This window comes from Suncus etruscus, chromosome X (assembly GCF_024139225.1).
Source record: "Suncus etruscus isolate mSunEtr1 chromosome X, mSunEtr1.pri.cur, whole genome shotgun sequence".
In the NCBI taxonomy this organism is placed as follows: Eukaryota; Metazoa; Chordata; class Mammalia; order Eulipotyphla; family Soricidae; genus Suncus; species Suncus etruscus.
In genome coordinates, this window is record NC_064868.1 from 102563443 (window position 1) to 102588196 (window position 24754).

Here is a 24754-nt window from a genome sequence, read left to right on the forward strand (position 1 = left end):
CCCCATTTTTATGGGATTAGATGTATTTTTCTTGTAAAGTTCTGTCAGTGCCCTGTTTATTTTGGATATTAGCCCCTTATCTGAAGTGTGTTGGGTGAATAGTTTCTCCCACTCGGTGGTTGACTCTTGTATCTTGGGCACTATTTCTTTTGAGGTGCAGAAGCTTCTCAGTTTAATGTATTTCCATATGTTGCTCTCTGCTTCCACTTGTTTGGAAAGTGCAGTTTCCCCCTTGAAGATGCCTTTAGTCTCAATGTCATGGAGTGTTTTACCGACGTGTTGTTCTATATACCTTATGGTATCCGGTCTGATATCAAGTTCTTTAATTTATTTGGATTTTACCTTTGTACATGATGTTAACTGGGGGTCTATGTTTGCTTCTTTGCAAGTAGCTAACCAGTTCTGCCAGCACCACTTGTTGAAGATATTTTTCCTGCTCCACTTAGGATTTCTTGCTCCTATGTCAAAAATTAGGTAATTGTATGTCTGGGGGACAATGTCTGAGAACTCAAGCCTATTCCACTGATCTGAGGTTCTGTCTTTATTCCAATACCATGCTGTTTTGATAACTAGTGTTTTGTAGTACAGTTTAAAGTTGGGGAATGTAATACCTCCCCTACTCCTTTTACCTAGGAGTGCTTTAGCTATTCGAGGGTGTTTATTGTTCCAGATGAACTTCATAAGTGTTTGATTCACTCCTTTGAAGAATGTCATGGGTATTTTTAAGAGGATTGCATTAAATCTGTATAATGTTTTGGGGAGTATTGCCATTTTAATGATGTTAATCCTGCCAATCAATGAGCAAGGTATGTGTTTCCATTTCCGTGTGTCTTCTCTTATTTCTTGGAGCAGGGCTTTACAGTTTTCTTTGTATATGTCCTTCACGGCTTTGGTCAAGTTGACTCCAAGATATTTGAGTTTGTGTGGCTCTATTGTGAATGGGATTGCCTTCCTGAGTTCCATCTCTTCCCTATCATTATCGGTGTATATAAAGGCCATTGATTTCTCTATGTTGATTTTGTAGCCTGCCACCTTGCTATATGAATCTATTATTTCTAGAAGCTTTTTGGTAGAGTCTTTAGGGTTTTCTAAATAGAGTATCATGTCGTCTGCAAACAATGAGAGCTTGACTTCTTCCTTTCTTATTTGGATTCCCTTGATATCTTTTTCTTGCCTGATCGCTAGAGCAAGAACTTCCAGTACTCTGTTGAAGAGGAGTGGTGAGAGCAGACAGCCTTGACTTGTACCAGAATTTAGAGGAAAGGCTTTTAGTTTTTCTCCTTTGAGGATAATATTTGCCATTGGCTTGTGGTAGATGGCTTCAACTAGATTGAGAAAGGTTCCTTCCATTCACATCTTGCTGAGAGTTTTGATCAAGAATGGGTGTTGGAACTTATCAAATGCTTTCTCTGCATCTATTGATATAATCATGTGGTTTTTACTTTTCTTGTTGTTGATGTTGTGTATGATGTTGATAGATTTATGGGTGTTAAACCATCCGTGCATTCCTGGGATAAAACCTACTTGGTCATAGAGTATTATCTTCTTGATGATGCATTTGATCCTATTTGCCAGGATTTTGTTGAAGATCTTTGGTTCAGCAAAGGGATATTGGTCTCTAATTTTCTTTTTTGGCAGTGTCTCTGTCTGGTTTTGGTATCAAGGTGATGTTGGCTTCATAAAAGCTGTTTGGGAGTGTTCCCGTTTTTTTTAGTTTTATGGAAGAGCTTGGCTAGGATTGGTAGTAGCTCCTCATGAAAAATTTGAAAATATTCATTAGGAAAACCATCTGGGCCTGGGCTTTTCTTTTTGGGCAGATGTTCAATTACAGTTTCAATTTCTTCAGTAGTGATGGGGGTGTTTAGATATGCTACATCCTCCTTACTTAAATGTGGAAGGTTATAAGTGCCCAAGAATTTTTCCATTTCTTCTAGGTTCTCATGTTTATTAGCATAAAGATTCTCAAAAGGCCTCTGATTACCCTTTGGATCTCTGAAATTTCTGTCGTGATCTCCCTCTTTTCATTTCTAATATGGGTTATCAGATTTCTCTCCCTCTTTCTTTGTAAGTTTTGCCAATGTGGTGGGGTTCATTGGTTACAAAGAGTGCAGGGCCATGAAGTGAATTGAAGTGGCTGCGCTCTTCTGCTGCCTCTAGTTGACAGTCCTCAGAGTGAACAAAGGCACTGCAGGGCGGAGCCTCCACAGGCCAGGCACCTCAGCTTATTAGACAGCGACCCCCGCAGCCAGAATGTACTTACTCAGCAGCTTCAAAATGCAGTTTTTTTTTGGGGGGGTGCGCTCCCTAGGCCTCTGAGGAAACCTTCAGGGATTCAGAAGCACAGGCAGACAGGCGTAGAAGAAGTTTCCCCTGAAGTCCTCAGAGTCAGGTTGTTTTTCTTAAGGATTAGAGTCAATGGAGCACAGTAAAAGCAGTGTTAGAGTGGCAATTATTGTTTGCATAGACCCACAAAATATGAGGGACATGAAAAGAAAAAGCCTTGGCCTAAATACAAGAAGACCCTACTCCTGAAGTTTCCTGGCATAAGACCAACTCTAGGCTTCAGGCAAACTAGTTTGTCCAATCCAAGTCATTGTCTGTAGTGCCAATACACTTTTATTTTTCACCCAGTCTCTGTTGTTGGTATCGTGTTTCTTTATTAAATATCCTGTAATCTTCATATTCTACATTGCAGGCAGGATGATGCGGAGTGTCCTCTAGTTGCCCCTCACAATTAAAGGACAATGCTGAGAGCCCTGCCTGTCCTGTAAGCAGTCGTTGTTGTTGTCAAGTCTTCTTTCTTAGTGTTAAGGGAAATCTCTTTTGAGCAGGTCGATGTCACAGCAGCAGTAGAGTCTTCCTTGGTAGATGATTTCTTCCAGGTGTTGTTATAAAAAACCTTGGATGTTTTGTAGATGGCTTCCCCAATTCAGGGGCCAAAACCCATTCTTGATAAAAATTCTCAGGAAGATGGGAAGGAAAGGAAACTTTCTCAATATAGTTAAGGCCATCTACCACAAGCCAATGGCAAATATTATCCTCAATGGAGAAAAATTAAAAACCTTTCCTCTAAGTTCTGGTACAAGGCAAGGCTATTCCCTTTCCCCACTCCTTTTCAAGATAGTACTAGAAGTATTTGCTGCTTTAGCAAATAGGCACAAAAAAGATATCCAGGCAATCCATATAGGAAAGGAAGAAGTCAAGCTCTAACTGTTTGCAGATGACATGATAAACTAATTAGAAAACCCTACAGACTCTACAAAAATCTTCTAGAAACAATAGATTCATATAGCAATGTGTCAGGCTACAAAATTAATACATAAAAACCAATGGCCTTTTTATACACCAATATTGATAAGGTAGAAATGAACATTAAGAGCACAACCCCTTTCACATTAGTGTCACACAAATTCAAATATTTTTGTGTCAAATTGACCAAAGATGTGAAGGACCTATACAAAGAAAACTATAAATCTATGCTCCAAGAAATAAGAAATAACACATCGAAATGGGAACACATATCCTGCACATGGATTGGCAGGATTAAAGTAATTAATATGGCAATACTCCCCGAAGCATTGTAGAGATTTAATATGATCCCTCTAAAGATACCCATGATATTCTTCAAAAAATTGTATCAAACACTTCTGAAATTCATTTGGAAAAATAAATACCCTCGAATAGCTAAAGCACTCCTTGAGAAAAGGAATATTGGAGGCATTACTTTCCCCAATTTTAAACTGTATTACAAAGCAACAGTTATGAAAACAGCATGGTACTGGAATAAAGACAAACACTCAGGTTAGTGGAATAGGCTTGAGTACTCAGAGAATGTTCCCCAGACATACAATCACCTAATTTTTGATAAAGGAGCAAAAAGTCCTGAATGGAGCAAGGAAAGCCTCTTAAACAAGTGGTGTTGGCACAACTAGTTAGCCACTTGCAAAAAAAGCAAACATAGACCCCCAGCTAACACCACGTATGAAAGTAAAATTCAAATGTATTAAAGACTTTGATATCAAACCTGAAGCAATAAGGTATATAGAACAACATGGAGGTAAATCACTCCATGACATTGAGACTAAAGGCATCATTAAGGAGGAAACAGCACTCTTCAAAAAAGTGGAAGCACAGATAAAGAGATGGGAATATATTTAGCTGAGAAGCTTCTGCACCTCAAAGGATATAGTGCCCAGAATACAAGAGCCACTCACTGAGTGGGAAAAACTATTCATGCAATATCCATTAGATAAGGGGCTAATATCCAAAATATACAGGGCACTGACATATCTTTACAAGAAATAAACATCTAATCACATCAAAAACTGGGGAGTTAAAATGCACAGCCACACAGTCAATGAAGAAATACAAATGGTCAAATGGCACATGAAAAAATGCCCCACATCACTAACCATCAGGGAGATGCAAATCAAAACAACTATGAGTTATCATCTCACACCACAGAGATTGGTGCACATCACAAAGAATGAAAACAATCAGTGCTGGTGGGGATGTGGAGAGAAAAGAACTCTTATTCAGTGCTAGTGGGAATGCCATCTAGTCCAACCTTTATGGAAAACAATATGGTGATTCCTCCAAAAACTGGACATTGAGTTCCCATATGATCCAGCTATACCACTTCTAGGGATATATCCTAGGAACACAAAAATAAAATACAAAAATGCCTTCCTCACATTGTTATTTACAATAGCCAGACTCTGAAAACAACCAAGATGCCCTTCAACAGATGAATGGCTAAAGAAACTGTGGTACATATACACAATGGAATATTATGAAACCATAAGAAGAGATGAAGTCATGAAATTTTCATATACATGGATGTACATGGAATCTATTATGCTGACTGAAATAAGTGAGAGGGAGTGAGATGCAGAATAGTCTCACTTATCTATGGATTATAAGAAAAATAGAAGACATTTTTCAATAATTCACAGAGGCAAAAGAGAGGAGACCTGGACTGTCCAGCTCAGAACATGAATCCCACCACAAAGAGTGATGAGTACAGTTAGATAATTAACTACATTGAGAACTATCATAACAAAGTGAATGAATGAGGGAAGTAGAAATCCTGTCTAGAGTACAGGCAGGGCTGGGGTGGGGAGGAGGGAGATTCCGGACATTGGTGATGGGAATTTTGCACTGGTGATGGAGCTTGTTCTTTACATGACTGAAACCCAACTACAATCATGTTTTTATCAATATGTTTAAATAAAGATATTAATTTTTAAAAAAGAAAGAAGTGATTTTTAACCCAGAAAGGGTTAATATAGCTAAATTTCTTAGTGTCTTAGTTTATTTGCTGTCTATAGTCCACATACTGATTTTGTCTGTTTCCTTGTCCCTCCCTGATTTCCCAAACTTCTCTTTCTCAGTGTTTAGCTAGGTCCCTGTTATTTCTTTAATGATTTTTATGACACAATTCAGAAAATGTATCTATTCACAATAGCCAAAATATAGAAACAACCAAAGTGCCTGATAACAGATGTGTGGCTAAAAAAGTACGGCATATCTATACATACAGTTGTTACTATGCAGATACTATGCAGATTTTAGGAAAATATAGTCATGGACTTTCTTATATGCATGTATATGAAGATTTATGCCGAGTGAAATGTGTCAGTATGAAAAGGATTGACATAGCATTTTTGCATGCTGTTTTATTATTGATGTTGTCAGTAAATTTTCTAATATTATACCAACACAGGTGTTATTTTCTATTTCTCACTTCCATTTTAATTCTTTTCCCATTTTTAAATTAGTGTATTGCATTTATTTTTGTTTAGTTTTGGACCTCATTTTGTGGTGCATGGGAGATCTTCTAACTCTGTTCTAAGAAATTACCCCCACTACTGGCTCACCAGTAGCACAATTTGGTGCTGAAAGTTGAATCTAGGTATCCCTCATATGAAGCATTCACTCAGCCCATGGAAATACCTCTCTGACCTAATATTAACTTTTTATAATTTATTTTTTCTGTACAATTTTGTATAAAAGACTATATTTGAATACAATTATGAGTTTTTTGGGTTTCTGGACCACATCCTATGGCACTTAGGGCTTTCTCCTGGCTCTGTGGTCAGAAATTACTCCAGTAAGGCTTAGGGGACCATATGGGATGGCATGGATTGAACCCAGATTGGCTTCATGCAAGGCAATGCCCTATCCACTATGCTAGCCCACCAGCCCTAATTACAATAATTTTATTTTTAAAATGCACATATTTAATTGTATTAATAATTTTCTTTTTTTATTCTACCAAACTTTATTTTTTAAGATAGGCAGATATAAAATTTTTATTAAAGGGAAAATTATTAGCATTCATGATCTCCATATCAAAAAGATATTTTGGCAAAATAAAATTGTTAAACAGATGGCTGTGAGCACTTGAGTAATGGAATAGTGATCACAAACATCCACTATGTATTCACCAAAAACACAATCACATTAAAATAACCTTATTTGTTTTAATACGATTGTTAGATCACTAGGGAAAGCTTTATTTCTTAATAAATATTTTTATTTTGACCAAAGTGGATTATAAATCATTCACAGTTAAATGTTAGGTATATAGTGACATTGAATCAGGGGCATTACAACCATCTATGCTGTCCTCTCTCTCCACCTTCATTCCCAGTGTGCATCCCATATCCTCCTCCTATGCTCCCCGGGCTGGTAGTGTAAGTGGTTCCCTCTGTGTCTAGCTTGTTGTAGATTGGGTATCAATCCTGTTGTTGTTGACTTTGGATTTGGTACATAAGTTTGATTATTTTTATTTCTACTCAATGTTCATATGACTGGGCTTGGTAACCTCCATACGACTGTTTGGTCTTGGACTGTTTGGTCCATTACTTCTCCCTCAGTTTGAGAGGCAGAACAAGATGGTTCAAGTTATGTGGCTCTTAATTTGTGTTTTTTTTGCATAGGCACAGTAAATATTGGGGAGATTTGAAAGGGAATTACCTTGGCCTAAGAGATACAGGGTCTTTCTGCCCTTGAAGTATATTGTCGTGTGCATAACTCCAGGTTTCATACCTCTTTGTTTACTCTCCCCTAGGTTCTTTTGTGATGTCTGGAAACAATCTCCTCAGTCATGGGTGATGACATAAGGGCTCTGTAACTAGAGGTCTTGGTATTTTCAAAGGTCATAGAATAAAGCTTAGAATAGAGTCCTTCTTTAATGTTCTAAAAGTTCTGTTCCATCACTGTTGTTTTTTTTTGTATTTATCTAGGGTTTTTTTTATCTAAGGTTTATATTAACATTTTTTTAATTTATTTAAACACCTAAATTACATACATGATTGTGTTTGGGTTTCAGTCATGTAAAGAACACCACCCATCACCAGTGCAACATTCCCATCACCAATGTCCCAAGTCTCCCTTCGCCCCACCCGACCCCCGCCTGTACTCTAGACAGGCTCTCCATTTTCCTCATACATTCTCATTATTAGGACAGTTCAAAATGTAGTTATTTCCCTAACTAAACTCATCACTCTTTGTGGTGAGCTTCCTGAGGTGAGCTGGATCTTCCAGCTCTTTTCTCTTTTGTGTCTGAAAATTATTATTACAAGGGTGTCTTTCATTTTTCTTAAAACCCATAGATGAGTGAGATCATTCTGCGTTTTTCTCTCTCTCTGACTTATTTCACTCAGCATAATAGATTCCGTGTACATCCATGTATAGGAAAATTTCATGACTTCATCCCTCCTGACAGCTGCATAATATTCCATTGTGTATATGTACCACAGTTTCTTTAGCCATTCGTCTGTTGAAGGGCATCTTGGTTGTTTCCAGAGTCTTGCTATGGTAAATAGTGCTGCAATGAATATAGGTGTAAGGAAGGGGTTTTTGTATTGTATTTTTGTGTTAGATGGTTTTTTCTTGTAAAGTTCTGTCAGTGCCTTGTATATTTTGGAGATTAGCCCCTTATCTGATGGGTATTGGGTGAATAGTTTCTCCCACTCAGTGGGTGGCTCTTGTATCCTGGGCACTATTTCGTTTGAGGTGCAGAAGCTTCTCAGCTTAATATATTTCCATCTGTTAATCTCTGCTTTCACTTGTTTGGAGAGTGCAGTTTCCTCCTTGAAGATGCCTGTAATGTTCTGGAGTGTTTTGCCTATGTGCTGTTCTATATATCTTATGGTTTTGGGGCTGATATAGAGGTCTTTAATCCATTTGGATTTTACCTTCGTACATGATGTTAGCTGGGGGTCTAAGTTCAATTTTTTGCAAGTGGCTATCCAATTGTGCCAACACCACTTGTTGAAGAGGCTTTCCTTGCTCCATTTAGGATTTCCTGCTCCTTTATCAAAAATTAGGTGGTTGTATATCTGGGGAACATTTTCTGAGTATTCAAGCCTATTCCACTGATCTGAGGACCTATTCTTATTCCAATACCATGCTGTTTTGATAACTGTTGCTTTGTAGTACAGTTTAAAGTTGGGGAAAGTAATTCCTCCCATATTCTTTTTCCCAATGATTGCTTTAGCTATTCGAGGGTGTTTATTGTTCCAAATGAATTTCAAAAGTGTCTGATCCACTTCTTTGAAGAATGTCATGGGTATCTTTAGAGGGATGGCATTAAATCTGTATAATGCCTTGGGGAGTATTGCCATTTTGATGATGTTAATCCTGCCAATCCATGAGCAGGGTATGCGTTTCTATTTCCGTGTGTCCTCTCTTATTTCTTGGAGCAGAGTTTTATAGTTTTCTTTGTATAGGTCCTTCACATATTTAGTCAAGTTGATTCCAAGATATTTGAGTTTCTGTGGCACTATTGTGAATGGGGTTGTTTTCTTAATGTCCATTTCATCTTTATTACTATTGGTGTATAGAAAGGCCATTGATTTTTGTGTGTTAATTTTGTAGCCTGCCACCTTGCTATATGAGTCTATTGTTTCTAGAAGCTTTTTGATAGAGTCTTTAGGGTTTTCTAAGTAGAGTATCATGTCGTCTGCAAACAGTGAGAGCTTGACTTCTTCCTTTCCTATCTGGATTCCCTTGATATCCTTTTCTTGCCTAATCGCTATAGCAAGTACTTCCAGTGCTATGTTGAAAAGGAGTGGTGAGAGAGGACAGCCTTGTCTTGTGCCAGAATTTAGAGGGAACGCTTTCAGTTTTTCTCCATTGAGGATAATATTTGCCACTGGCTTGTGGTAGATGGCCTTCACTATATTGAGAAAGGTTCCCTCCTTTCCCATCTTGCTGAGAGTTTTGATCAAGAATGGGTGTTGAACCTTATCAAATGCTTTCTCTGCATCTATTGATATGATCATGTGGTTTTTATTTTTCTTGTTATTGATGTTGTGTATTATGTTGATAGATTTACGGATGTTAAACCAGCCTTGTATTCCTGGGATGAAACCTACTTGATCGTAGTGGATGATCTTTTTAATGAGGCATTGAATCCTATTTGCCAGGATTTTGTTGAGGATCTTTGCATCTGCATTCATCAGTGATATTGGTCTGTAATTTTCTTTTTTGGTAGCGTCTCTGTCTGGTTTAGGTATCAAGGTGATGTTGGCTTCATAAAAACTATTGGAAGTGTTTCCATTTGTTCAATTTCATGAAAGAGTCTTGCCAAGATTGGCAGTAGTTCCTCTTGGAAAGTTTGATAGAATTCATTAGTGAATCCATCTGGACCTGGGCTTTTGTTTTTCGGCAGACATTTGATTACTGTTTTAATTTCATCAATGGTTATGGGGGTGTTTAGATATGCTACATCCTCTTCATTCAAACATGGAAGATTATAAGAGTCCAAGAATTTATCCATTTCTTCCAGGTTCTCATTTTTAGTGGCATAGAGTTTTTCAAAGTAGTTTCTGATTACCCTTTGAATCTCTGTCATATCAGTAGTGATCTCTCCTTTTTCATTCCTAATATGAGTTATCACGTTTCTCTCTCTCTCTTTCTTTGTTAGGTTTGCCAGTGGTCTATAAATCTTGTTTATTTTTTCAAAGAACCAACTTCTGCTTTTGTTGATCTTTCCGATTGTTTTTTGAGTTTCCACTTCGTTGATTTCTGCTCTCATCTTTGTTATTTCCTTCTGTCTTCCTATTCTTGGGTCCTTTTGTTGAGCATTTTCTAGTTCTATTAGCTACGTCATTAAGCTACTCAGGTAAGCTCCTTCTTCCTTCCTGATGTGTGCTTGCAAAGCTATAAATTTTCGTCTCAGTACTGCTTTTGCTGTGTCCCATAAGTTCTGATAGTTTGTGTCTTTATTGTCATTTGTTTCCAGGAACCTTTTGATTTCCTCCTTGATTTCATCTCGGACCCACTGGTTATTGAGTATGAGGCTGTTTAACTTCCAGGTGTTAATGTTTTTCTTCTGAGTCCCTTTGGAGTTCACAAATAATTTCAGAGCCTTGTGGTCAGCGAAGATAGTCTGCAAAATTTCTATCCTCTTGATCTTATGGAGGTATGTTTTATGTGCCAGCATGTAGTCTATCCTGGAGAATGTCTCATGTACATTGGAGAAGAATGTGTATCCAGGTTTCTGGGGATGGAGTGTCCTATATATATCCACTAGGCCTCTTTCTTCCATTTCTCTCCTCAGGTCTAGTATATTCTTGTTGGGTTTCAGTCTGGTTGACCTATCCAGTGTTGACAAAGCCGTGTTAAGGTCCCCCACAATTATTGTGTTGTTGTTGATATTATTTTTCAGATTTGTCAACAGTTGTATTAAATATTTTGCTGGCCCCTCATTCGGTGCATATATGTTTAGGAGAGTGAATTCTTCCTGCTCTACGTACCCCTTGATTAATATAAAATATCCATCTTTGTCCCTTACAACCTTCCTGAGTATAAAGTTTGCATTATCTGATATTAGTATGGCCACTCCAGCTTTTTTATGGGTGTTGTTTGCTTGGATAATTTTTCTCCAGCCTTTTATTTTGAGTCTATGTTTGTTCTGACTATTCAGGTGCGTTTCTTGTAGGCAGCAGAAGGTTGGATTGAGTTTTTGATCCATTTAGCCACTCTGTGTCTCTTAACAGGTGCATTTATTCCATTGACGTTGAGAGAAAGAATTGTCCTGGGTTTAACGCCATCTTTATTTCAAAATTTGGTGTGTCTTTTGGGTAGTCTTGTCTTAAATTAGGTCTTTCAGTTTTTCTCTTAAGACTGGTTTTGAATCTGTGAAGTTTCTGAGCTGTTTTTTGTCTGTGAAGCCATGTATTCTTCCGTCAAACCAGAAAGTGAGTTTTGCTGGGTATAGTATTCTGGGTGAAGCATTCATTTCATTTAGTCTTGTCACAATATCCCACCACTGCTTTCTGGCATTGAGTGTTTCTGGTGATAGGTCTGCTGTAAATCTCAGGGAAGCTTGCTTGAATGTGATTTCCCTTTTTGATCTTGCTGTTTTCAGAATTCTGTCTCTGTCTGTGGGATTTGTCATTGTGACTAGGATGTGTCTTGGGGTGGTTTTTCTGGGGTCTCTTTTGGTTGGTACTCTTCGGGCATGCAGGATTTGATCACATATATTCTTTAGCTCTGGAAGTTTCTCTTTAATGATGTTCTTGACCGTTGATTCTTCCTGGAAATTTTCTTCCTGGGTCTCTGGGACTCCAATGATTCTTAAGTCATTTCTGTTCATCTTATCATAGACTTATATTTTCATCTGTTCCCATTCTTTGACTAATTTTTCCATTGTCTGCTCATTTGCTTTAAGTTTTTTGTCCAATCTCTCCTGCTGTATGGAATTGTTATGTATCTCATCTTCCACAGCACCAAGTCTATTCTCAGCTTCTGATACCCTGTCCCAGAGCTTATCCATTTTGTCATTCACTTCGTTTACTGACTTTTTCAGTCCTGTTAGTTGACATGTTATTTCAGTTTGGAGTTTTGTGATTTCTGTCTTCATATTTTCTTGGTTCTTATTAGTGTTCTGTTCAACTCGATCCATGGTTTCTTGGAGGTCTTGAGTATCTTCCATATTGCTAGTCTAAAGTCCTTATCTGATTGGTTGATTAGTTGGTTGGTCATTATCTGGTCCTCAGAATTGTCATCTTCATTCTCTATGTCTGATGCTGGCCTGCGTTGTTTCCCTATTGTCACACTTGTATTGTGGGTTTTTCTACGTGTTGTGGTGGTATTCATTGTCTATATGATGCAGGCAGCACACTCCTCTGGCTCCTCCCTTTCTGGATTGACTGACTTGCCTCTAAGGGAGGGGAGTCCTCCGTGGATGAAGCCTCACACTGGGTCAAATATTAGGCCCGAGCATGCAACAGAGAAGACAGTCCAGAGAGAAATGTTTGCTTCTGTGATATAGCACCGTTCTTAGTGTAATTTTTCCTTCTTGTTGCAATGGTGTTCTTTCCTTAGAAAGAGTGCAGGGCCGCGTAGCGAAGCGGAGCAGCTGTGCTCTGCTGGAGCCTCTTTTTGCCCCACTTGCAAGAGTTTCAAGCAAGAGGACAGTAGACAGACATAGACAGGTCACACTCACAGTTTTTCACGGTTGGGCCCCACTGGGCCGGTGTACTTTCGCGGATTTTCCCTGCCTGGTGTCACACACAGGGAGCCGGCTTTTGCAAAGCTTAGCCGGTTTTCATGCTCTGTAGTCCCTTCCTGAAAATGGCATCTGGGCGAGCGAGGTTTCTGGAGCCTCTTTTTGCCCCACTCGCAAGAGTTTCACGCAAGAGGACAGTAGACAGACATAGACAGGTCACACTCACAGTTTTTCACAGTTGGGCCCCACTGGGCCGGTGTACTTTTGCGGATTTTCCCCGCCTGGTGTCACACACAGGGAGCCGGCTTTTGCAAAGCTTAGCCGGTTTTTCCCATCACTGTTGTTTTAAACAGTTTCTGTAGTTGGTGATTTTGGTTTTTGCATGAATCCTAGGCAAAAGCCTAGGATAAAGTCTTTCATGTGTTTCCATTAGTCCTACTCGATTGCAGTTGTCACAGTCAGACATTTGGCATTAGAGATCTTGATTATTGTACAGATTGTAGGCCAAAGCCTAGACTAGGGACAATACAAAATGCCTTCTGCACACCTATATTCATTGCAGTGCTATTTACATTATCCAAAATCTGGAAACAACCCAGATGCCCAACAATAGATGAATGGTTAAAGAAACTGTGTACATATACACAATGGAATATTATGCAGCTGTCATAAAATTTTCCTATACATGGATGGGCATGGGATCTATTACGCTGAGTTAAATAAACCAGAGGGATAGAAACAGACACACATATGTGGGCTTTAAGAAAAATGAAAGACATTATTATTATAATATCCCACAACAATAGAGATGAGGGCTGAATAAACCACAAAATTTGGTGAGTTCAGTTAGAGAAATAACTGAACTAATAACTATCATGACAATAGTAGTGAGTGAGAGACATAGAATGACTGTCTTGAATTCAGGGAGGGGCTGGTATAGGAGCGAGATGGGGGGCATTGGTGGTGGCAATGTTGTACTGGTGAAGGGGGTGTTCTTTTTTTTATAACTGAAACCAAACTACAAACATGTTTGTAATTATGGTGCTTAAATAAAGATATATTTTAAAAATAAAAATAAATAACACAATAGAATTTGGAAACCAATCTGAAAAAATAATAACAGCATTTCTCAGAACTATGGGAAGAGCTCAAGAGGAATAAAATTAAAATCATCAGAATCCTTGGAGAAGAGAAAGGCAAAGTTGATGAAGAGGAAATGGTAAAAATTCATTAAAAAATGAATTTCAGAATTGAGGATTATAGACAAAGAAATTACAGAGGCCAGAAGATTTGCAGTATGCCCCTCATTTATTATCACTATGTGCCTTAAATATCACCATGAAAGATTTGTAACTCACTTTGACCACAATAAAAAAAATTGGGAAAAAATACTCTCAACTAGGAAAACTCTAAGACACCTCGTATTCAATGTGACAAAATCAAAAGATAAAGACAAAATATTGCATTTAAGAAAATCAGTAAGAGAACTTATATACTCAAGAAAGCCCATAAGATGTACTCCTCTTTGGTACAATGCATTTCATCATACATTATTCTATATACCTCATAAGTGAAATTCTGTATTTGTATTTCTTTTTTTGGAGTATTCACTCCACAAATCATCCAGTACCAAACAAGTAGCAGCATATTGAACGATTTCATCATTCCTTGAAGCTGCATAGTATCCCACATGTTTATGTGAAATGTATATTTAGACCACTTCTTCATAATCCAATAATTTGTGGTTGAGGGGCTGGAGATATATCATAGAGGTAAGGCGTTTGCCTTGCATTCAGAAAGACAGTGGTTCAAATCCCGGCATCCCATACGGTCCTTCGAGCCTCCCAGGAGCGATTTCTGAGTGTAGAGCCAAGAGTAACCCTGAGGGCTACCGGGTGTAACCCACAAACCAAAATAATAATAATAATTTGTGGTCAGACACCTAGAATGTTCCTACACTTAATTATTGTACTAGGTGCAGCAATAAAAATGTTGTGTATAAGTATTTTTGAATGACTGTTTATATATTCTAGTGTTGATACCAAAAACTGGAATTTCTGGGTAAAATAACAGCTCAATTTAAAGTTACTGATGTCTCTTTATAATATATTCTGAAGAGGTTCAACCAGACAACTGTCTACAGCACATCACACCATGAATTTATAGTTTTAAAAAATAACTTTTGGTTTTTGGGGCCACACCCATTGATGCCCAGGGGTTACTTCTAGCTATGCACTTAAAAATCGCTCCTGGCTTGGGGGGTCTATATGGGATGCCGGGGGATAAAACCACAGTTTGTCCTAGGCTAGTGCTTGCAAGGCAGATGCCTTACCTCTAGCACCACCACTCAGGCCCGAAGAAAGATCTTATTTTACTCCCATCCTGCTAAGGGATTTTATAAATTGTCAATAACAAATTAACTTTTCATTTATGTTAATATTAAATATATAATCGATTCTTTTATACATACACTGATATTTTATTAAATATTTTACTTATTAGAGAGGTTGGTTGAGACGTACACACACTGATTTCTGCTGGTTTCTGCTGGGTGTCAGAAGGATGTAGAAGCCATCTTGGGCCAAGCTGTTTCCATCTGCCTGAGACTGGATTTCATAAGCATTCCTGCCAGTGATACTGCCTGCTTCAGAGGTGGGTCGGGACGTACACACATTGATTCCTGCTGGTTTCTGCTGGGTGTCAGAAGGGCACAGAAGCCATCTTGGGCCAAGCTGTTTTCAGCCGCCTGAGACTCGATTTCATCAGGGTTCCTGCCTTTGATTCTCCCTGCTACAGAGAGTTTTTGACTGGCTTTGCCCTCCTGCTATGCCTTGGATGACACTGAAGACTTGAAGGGAACTCTTTGCTTTGCTTCTCTGTCTTTCCTGAATACTTGAAGCTCTCTTCAGAGGCCTAGGAAGTGCAACCCCCCCCAAATAAACTGTCATCTAGAGGCCGCAGAAGAGCGCGGCCACTTTGATTTGCTTTGTGGCCACGTACTCTTTCTAACCAATGAACCCCACCACAACACGCAGAAAAAATCACATTACAAGCGAGACAATGGGAAAACCTCATAGGCAAATACAATGCACAGAAAATGAAGATGATAGCTCGGATGACCCAAAAAATTCCAACCATCTGATTAACCTCTCAGATAAGGAGTTTAGAATAGAAATATGGAAGATGTTCGTAGTACTCAAAAGAAGTATAGATAGGGGCTGGGACCAGAGCACTCCACATGCCAGGACTTCGTGGGCTTTTGACTGGTATGATGGGGGCTCTGGGCAGGACAGCTAGCCATAGGACCCTGGGCTGACCACTTTGTCCAGGAGAGCATGATTCCCCCCACACCGGGCGGGTCTTCAGGGCCACGCCTGGTTAATCCGGCCCTGGGAGGAGGGGGTGAGAGATTTCTTCCTAGGCATCCAAAAACTACAGAGGCTCAGCTGGGCCCAGAACACTCCGAATGCCAGGATTTCTTGGTGTGTTTGCCTGGTATGTTGGGGGCTCTGGGCAGGACAGCTAGCCATAGGACCCCTGGGCTGGCCACTTAGTCCAGGGGAACAAGATTCCCCCACATCAGGCGGGTCTTCAGGGCCACGCCTGGTTAATCGGGCCCTGGGGGGAGGGGGTGAGAAATTCCTCCCTGGGCAGCCAACAACTGCAGAGGCTCGGCTGGGACCAGAGCACTCCACATGCCAGGACTTCGTGGGCTTTTGACTGGTATGATGGGGGCTCTGGGCAGGACAGCTAGCCATAGGACCCTGGGCTGACCACTTTGTCCAGGAGAGCATGATTCCCCCCACACCGGGCGGGTCTTCAGGGCCACGCCTGGTTAATCCGGCCCTGGGAGGAGGGGGTGAGAGATTTCTTCCTAGGCATCCAAAAACTACAGAGGCTCAGCTGGGCCCAGAACACTCCGAATGCCAGGATTTCTTGGTGTGTTTGCCTGGTATGTTGGGGGCTCGGGGCAGGACAGCTAGCCATAGGACCCCTGGGCTGGCCACTTAGTCCAGGGGAACAAGATTCCCCCACATCAGGCGGGTCTTCAGGGCCACGCCTGGTTAATCGGGCCCTGGGGGGAGGGGGTGAGAAATTCCTCCCTGGGCAGCCAACAACTGCAGAGGCTCGGCTGGGACCAGAGCACTCCACATGCCAGGACTTCGTGGGCTTTTGACTGGTATGATGGGGGCTCTGGGCAGGACAGCTAGCCATAGGACCCTGGGCTGACCACTTTGTCCAGGAGAGCATGATTCCCCCCACACCGGGCGGGTCTTCAGGGCCACGCCTGGTTAATCCGGCCCTGGGAGGAGGGGGTGAGAGATTTCTTCCTAGGCATCCAAAAACTACAGAGGCTCAGCTGGGCCCAGAACACTCCGAATGCCAGGATTTCTTGGTGTGTTTGCCTGGTATGTTGGGGGCTCTGGGCAGGACAGCTAGCCATAGGACCCCTGGGCTGGCCACTTAGTCCAGGGGAACAAGATTCCCCCACATCAGGCGGGTCTTCAGGGCCACGCCTGGTTAATCGGGCCCTGGGGGGAGGGGGTGAGAAATTCCTCCCTGGGCAGCCAACAACTGCAGAGGCTCGGCTGGGACCAGAGCACTCCACATGCCAGGACTTCGTGGGCTTTTGACTGGTATGATGGGGGCTCTGGGCAGGACAGCTAGCCATAGGACCCTGGGCTGACCACTTTGTCCAGGAGAGCATGATTCCCCCCACACCGGGCGGGTCTTCAGGGCCACGCCTGGTTAATCCGGCCCTGGGAGGAGGGGGTGAGAGATTTCTTCCTAGGCATCCAAAAACTACAGAGGCTCAGCTGGGCCCAGAACACTCCGAATGCCAGGATTTCTTGGTGTGTTTGCCTGGTATGTTGGGGGCTCGGGGCAGGACAGCTAGCCATAGGACCCCTGGGCTGGCCACTTAGTCCAGGGGAACAAGATTCCCCCACATCAGGCGGGTCTTCAGGGCCACGCCTGGTTAATCGGGCCCTGGGGGGAGGGGGTGAGAAATTCCTCCCTGGGCAGCCAACAACTGCAGAGGCTCGGCTGGGACCAGAGCACTCCACATGCCAGGACTTCGTGGGCTTTTGACTGGTATGATGGGGGCTCTGGGCAGGACAGCTAGCCATAGGACCCTGGGCTGACCACTTTGTCCAGGAGAGCATGATTCCCCCCACACCGGGCGGGTCTTCAGGGCCACGCCTGGTTAATCCGGCCCTGGGAGGAGGGGGTGAGAGATTTCTTCCTAGGCATCCAAAAACTACAGAGGCTCAGCTGGGCCCAGAACACTCCGAATGCCAGGATTTCTTGGTGTGTTTGCCTGGTATGTTGGGGGCTCTGGGCAGGACAGCTAGCCATAGGACCCCTGGGCTGGCCACTTAGTCCAGGGGAACAAGATTCCCCCACATCAGGCGGGTCTTCAGGGCCACGCCTGGTTAATCGGGCCCTGGGGGGAGGGGGTGAGAAATTCCTCCCTGGGCAGCCAACAACTGCAGAGGCTCGGCTGGGACCAGAGCACTCCACATGCCAGGACTTCGTGGGCTTTTGACTGGTATGATGGGGGCTCTGGGCAGGACAGCTAGCCATAGGACCCTGGGCTGACCACTTTGTCCAGGAGAGCATGATTCCCCCCACACCGGGCGGGTCTTCAGGGCCACGCCTGGTTAATCCGGCCCTGGGAGGAGGGGGTGAGAGATTTCTTCCTAGGCATCCAAAAACTACAGAGGCTCAGCTGGGCCCAGAACACTCCGAATGCCAGGATTTCTTGGAGTGTTTGCCTGGTATGTTGGGGGCTCTGGGCAGGACAGCTAGCCATAGGACCCCTGGGCTGGCCACTTAGTCCAGGGGAACAAGATTCCCCCACATCAGGCGGGTCTTCAGGGCCACGCCTGGTTAATCGGGCCCTGGGGGGAGGGGGTGAGAAATTCCTCCCTGGGCAGCCAACAACTGCAGAGGCTCGGCTGGGACCAGAGCACTCCACATGCCAGGACTTCGTGGGCTTTTGACTGGTATGATGGGGGCTCTGGGCAGGACAGCTAGCCATAGGACCCTGGGCTGACCACTTTGTCCAGGAGAGCATGATTCCCCCCACACCGGGCGGGTCTTCAGGGCCACGCCTGGTTAATCCGGCCCTGGGAGGAGGGGGTGAGAGATTTCTTCCTAGGCATCCAAAAACTACAGAGGCTCAGCTGGGCCCAGAACACTCCGAATGCCAGGATTTCTTGGTGTGTTTGCCTGGTATGTTGGGGGCTCTGGGCAGGACAGCTAGCCATAGGACCCCTGGGCTGGCCACTTAGTCCAGGGGAACAAGATTCCCCCACATCAGGCGGGTCTTCAGGGCCACGCCTGGTTAATCGGGCCCTGGGGGGAGGGGGTGAGAAATTCCTCCCTGGGCAGCCAACAACTGCAGAGGCTCGGCTGGGACCAGAGCACTCCACATGCCAGGACTTCGTGGGCTTTTGACTGGTATGATGGGGGCTCTGGGCAGGACAGCTAGCCATAGGACCCTGGGCTGACCACTTTGTCCAGGAGAGCATGATTCCCCCCACACCGGGCGGGTCTTCAGGGCCACGCCTGGTTAATCCGGCCCTGGGAGGAGGGGGTGAGAGATTTCTTCCTAGGCATCCAAAAACTACAGAGGCTCAGCTGGGCCCAGAACACTCCGAATGCCAGGATTTCTTGGTGTGTTTGCCTGGTATGTTGGGGGCTCTGGGCAGGACAGCTAGCCATAGGACCCCTGGGCTGGCCACTTAGTCCAGGGGAACAAGATTCCCCCACATCAGGCGGGTCTTCAGGGCCACGCCTGGTTAATCGGGCCCTGGGGGGAGGGGGTGAGAAATTCCTCCCTGGGCAGCCAACCACTGCAGAGGCTCGGCTGGGACCACAGCACTCCACATGCCAGGACTTCGTGGGCTTTTGACTGGTATGATGGGGGCTCTGGGCAGGACAGCTAGCCATAGGACCCTGGGCTGACCACTTTGTCCAGGAGAGCATGATTACCCCCACACCGGGCGGGTCTTCAGGGCCACGCCTGGTTAATCCGGCCCTGGGAGGAGGGGGTGAGAGATTTCTTCCTAGGCATCCAAAAACTACAGAGGCTCAGCTGGGCCCAGAACACTCCGAATGCCAGGATTTCTTGGTGTGTTTGCCTGGTATGTTGGGGGCTCTGGGCAGGACAGCTAGCCATAGGACCCCTGGGCTGGCCACTTAGTCCAGGGGAACAAGATTCCCCCACATCAGGCGGGTCTTCAGGGCCACGCCTGGTTAATCGGGCCCTGGGGGGAGGGGGTGAGAAATTCCTCCCTGGGCAGCCAACAACTGCAGAGGCTCGGCTGGGACCAGAGCACTCCACATGCCAGGACTTCGTGGGCTTTTGACTGGTATGATGGGGGCTCTGGGCAGGACAGCTAGCCATAGGACCCTGGGCTGACCACTTTGTCCAGGAGAGCATGATTCCCCCCACACCGGGCGGGTCTTCAGGGCCACGCCTGGTTAATCCGGCCCTGGGAGGAGGGGGTGAGAGATTTCTTCCTAGGCATCCAAAAACTACAGAGGCTCAGCTGGGCCCAGAACACTCCGAATGCCAGGATTTCTTGGTGTGTTTGCCTGGTATGTTGGGGGCTCTGGGCAGGACAGCTAGCCATAGGACCCCTGGGCTGGCCACTTAGTCCAGGGGAACAAGATTCCCCCACATCAGGCGGGTCTTCAGGGCCACGCCTGGTTAATCGGGCCCTGGGGGGAGGGGGTGAGAAATTCCTCCCTGGGCAGCCAACAACTGCAGAGGCTCGGCTGGGACCAGAGCACTCCACATGCCAGGACTTCGTGGGCTTTTGACTGGTATGATGGGGGCTCTGGGCAGGACAGCTAGCCATAGGACCCTGGGCTGACCACTTTGTCCAGGAGAGCATGATTCCCCCCACACCGGGCGGGTCTTCAGGGCCACGCCTGGTTAATCCGGCCCTGGGAGGAGGGGGTGAGAGATTTCTTCCTAGGCATCCAAAAACTACAGAGGCTCAGCTGGGCCCAGAACACTCCGAATGCCAGGATTTCTTGGTGTGTTTGCCTGGTATGTTGGGGGCTCTGGGCAGGACAGCTAGCCATAGGACCCCTGGGCTGGCCACTTAGTCCAGGGGAACAAGATTCCCCCACATCAGGCGGGTCTTCAGGGCCACGCCTGGTTAATCGGGCCCTGGGGGGAGGGGGTGAGAAATTCCTCCCTGGGCAGCCAACAACTGCAGAGGCTCGGCTGGGACCAGAGCACTCCACATGCCAGGACTTCGTGGGCTTTTGACTGGTATGATGGGGGCTCTGGGCAGGACAGCTAGCCATAGGACCCTGGGCTGACCACTTTGTCCAGGAGAGCATGATTCCCCCCACACCGGGCGGGTCTTCAGGGCCACGCCTGGTTAATCCGGCCCTGGGAGGAGGGGGTGAGAGATTTCTTCCTAGGCATCCAAAAACTACAGAGGCTCAGCTGGGCCCAGAACACTCCGAATGCCAGGATTTCTTGGTGTGTTTGCCTGGTATGTTGGGGGCTCGGGGCAGGACAGCTAGCCATAGGACCCCTGGGCTGGCCACTTAGTCCAGGGGAACAAGATTCCCCCACATCAGGCGGGTCTTCAGGGCCACGCCTGGTTAATCGGGCCCTGGGGGGAGGGGGTGAGAAATTCCTCCCTGGGCAGCCAACAACTGCAGAGGCTCGGCTGGGACCAGAGCACTCCACATGCCAGGACTTCGTGGGCTTTTGACTGGTATGATGGGGGCTCTGGGCAGGACAGCTAGCCATAGGACCCTGGGCTGACCACTTTGTCCAGGAGAGCATGATTCCCCCCACACCGGGCGGGTCTTCAGGGCCACGCCTGGTTAATCCGGCCCTGGGAGGAGGGGGTGAGAGATTTCTTCCTAGGCATCCAAAAACTACAGAGGCTCAGCTGGGCCCAGAACACTCCGAATGCCAGGATTTCTTGGTGTGTTTGCCTGGTATGTTGGGGGCTCTGGGCAGGACAGCTAGCCATAGGACCCCTGGGCTGGCCACTTAGTCCAGGGGAACAAGATTCCCCCACATCAGGCGGGTCTTCAGGGCCACGCCTGGTTAATCGGGCCCTGGGGGGAGGGGGTGAGAAATTCCTCCCTGGGCAGCCAACAACTGCAGAGGCTCGGCTGGGACCAGAGCACTCCACATGCCAGGACTTCGTGGGCTTTTGACTGGTATGATGGGGGCTCTGGGCAGGACAGCTAGCCATAGGACCCTGGGCTGACCACTTTGTCCAGGAGAGCATGATTCCCCCCACACCGGGCGGGTCTTCAGGGCCACGCCTGGTTAATCCGGCCCTGGGAGGAGGGGGTGAGAGATTTCTTCCTAGGCATCCAAAAACTACAGAACCGCGCGGGGGCTTACGCCCCCGCGCGTACTTTATGTATTTCATATATTCAGAATATTCCTTATTCTTATGTTATGTTTTCCGTATACAGATTGTTTATTTTTTATTCTCCGCTTTCCCACACCCCTACAAAGCTCTTTTTTACTCCTTAACTCTCTAACCCCTTCTCAAACATCACTAACCTAGTTTACTCTTTTTAACTTCAGTAGTGTAGAATCGTAATCACAGTCCAAAGCTGTGCATTGTGTGTGACAACCCCAAACTGTTTCAAGATACATAAAATGGACACGTATTTCTTTAGAATATTTTGTGTTTTTTCTCTGACAGCTATAATTCTTACTAAATGTTGTCTTATACAGTGATGATTCTAACCACTTTTTATCTTCTCTTTTTGAGCTGTTTAACAAGGAATTTTGGTGGAAGAGTCCCCCAGTTTAATGCTTATGATTGAATCATGTTAATGGAATCATTGTAATTGTTCTTATGGCCCCCATATGCGCCAATAACACCATGTGGCATTGCTTCTTATTTGCATAGGCACATTAAAATGGGAAAATAGTATAAATACAAATAAGATCCTATCTAATAGAGATTGGAACACACAAACCTTGTAGTGCAAAGGGACCTTACACCCTGAACATTGACATAACGACCTGGCACAGACCTCAGAAGAAAGGGCATATTCCATTCTCCCCTGAACCAGGAAAGCCATCCACGAAACATCCAGGCTGGTCTATAACATCACCTGGAAGCAATCCTCTACCACGGAAGACCTACACTGCTCAGACTTCGACCTGCTCAAAAGAGACTTCCCTTAACACTGAGAAGACTTAACAACAACAACGACCTGCTTACAGGACAGGGCTCCCTGTGTTGCCCTTTGATTGTGAGGTGAAAGGAGAGGATGCTCCACGTCCTGACTTCAATGTAAGATATGCAGATTCCAGGATCTTTAATACAGAAACATGATACCAACAACAGAGACTGTGTGAAAAATAAAAGTGTGCTGGCACTACAGACAATGTATTGGATTGGACGATCTAGCTTGCTTGGAGCCTAGACTTGGTCTTGTGCCAGGAAACTTCAGGGGTCTGGTCTCTTTGTACTTAGGCCAAGGTTATTTCTTTCCATGTCCCTCATATTTTGGTGGGCCTATGCAAACAACAATTGCCACTCTAACACCATTCTTACTGTGCTCCTTTGACTCTAAAACTCACTTAAAATTTGAGGTTAACTTAAGCTAATATGCATGTATATGGAAATGTAAGAAAATACTATGCCTGTAATGTTTAAGGAGTTACGTAAGTTTTATGGCTTTAGATTGCCTTGTGTACTGTTAAGAAATATTATAATGTGTTACAATCTGGGGACTTGAGGGACAAAGTAATTGTACATGGATTCTGTCTTATTTATCTTAATGTTCTTTGGCTGAAATTTCAAAGTTAATATATCAGCAAGGGGACTTCTGAGAATTATGTTATGGGTGATTGTCCTTCCACTGTAACTTTACCTTGTCCTCTTACTTTGCACCCTTGTTCTCATAAATAAAAATAAAAATTAAAAAAAAAAAAAAAAAAAAAAAAAAAAAGAAGTATAGATAGATCTGAACAGAACACAAAGACAGAAATCAGAAAACTCCAAACTGAAATAACAGATATGAAAAACTCAGTGGATGGCCTCGCCAGCAGGTTAAAGCAGCTCAGGACAGAATCAATGTGCTGGAAGAGGAGATGCAAAAAACTCAACACAAAAGAAAAAAATGGAAAAAAAACTTAAGACAAATAAATGATCAGGCAATGGAAAAAGTACTCAAGGCATGCAAACAGATGAAAATAGAAATCTTTGATACTCTCAACAGAAACAACATAATAATCATTGGAGTTCCAGAGGCCCAGGTAGGATATCCCTAGGAAGAATCAACTGTCAAAGACATCATCAAAGAGATACTCCCAGAGATAAAGACTACATACAATCAAATCCTGCATGCCTGAAGGGTACCAGCTAAAAGAGACCTGAAAAAAAACACCCCAAGACAAATCCTCATTACAATGACAAATCCCATAGATAGAAATAGAATACTGAAAGCAGCAGGATCAAAAAGGGAAATTACATTCAAAGGAGTATCCTTAAGACTTACAGCAGACATGTCACAAGAAACTCTCAAGGCCAGAAGACAGTGGTGGGGTATTGTGACAAGACTGAATGAAATGTATGCCTCACTGAGAATACTGCACAAAGCCCAACACATGTTCAGGTTTGAAGGAAGGATACATAGCTTCATGGATAAACAACAGCTCAGAAACTTCACAGATAATAAACCAGCCTTAAAGGAAAAACTGAAAGGTCTACTTTAAGACAAGAGAGACCAACAAACATAGCAAACTTATCTACAAAAATGATATTAAATCATATGACAATCATCTCCCTCAATGTCAATGGACTAAATTCACCAATTAAAAAACACAGAGTGGCAAAATGGGTCAAAAAGATGAATCCAACCTTCTGCTGCCTACAAGAAACACACCAGAATAGTCAGAACAAACATAGACTCAAAATCAAAGGCTGGAAGAAAATCATCCAAGCAAACAACACCCTCAAAAAAGCTGAGGTGGCCACATTAATATCTGATGACAACAACTTTATACTCAGAAAAGTTGTAAGGGACAAAGATGGACACTTTTTACTAATCAAAGGATATGTGCAACAGGAAAAAATCAGACTATTAAACATGTTGCACCCAATGAGAAAACAGCAAATTATCTAATACAATTATTGACAAATCTCAAAGAAGACATCAATAATAACACAATAATTGTGGGAGACCTCAACATAGCCCTATCAACACTTGATAGGTCAACCAGACTGAAACCCAAAAAAGCATGCTACCCCTGAAAAGAGAAATGGAAGA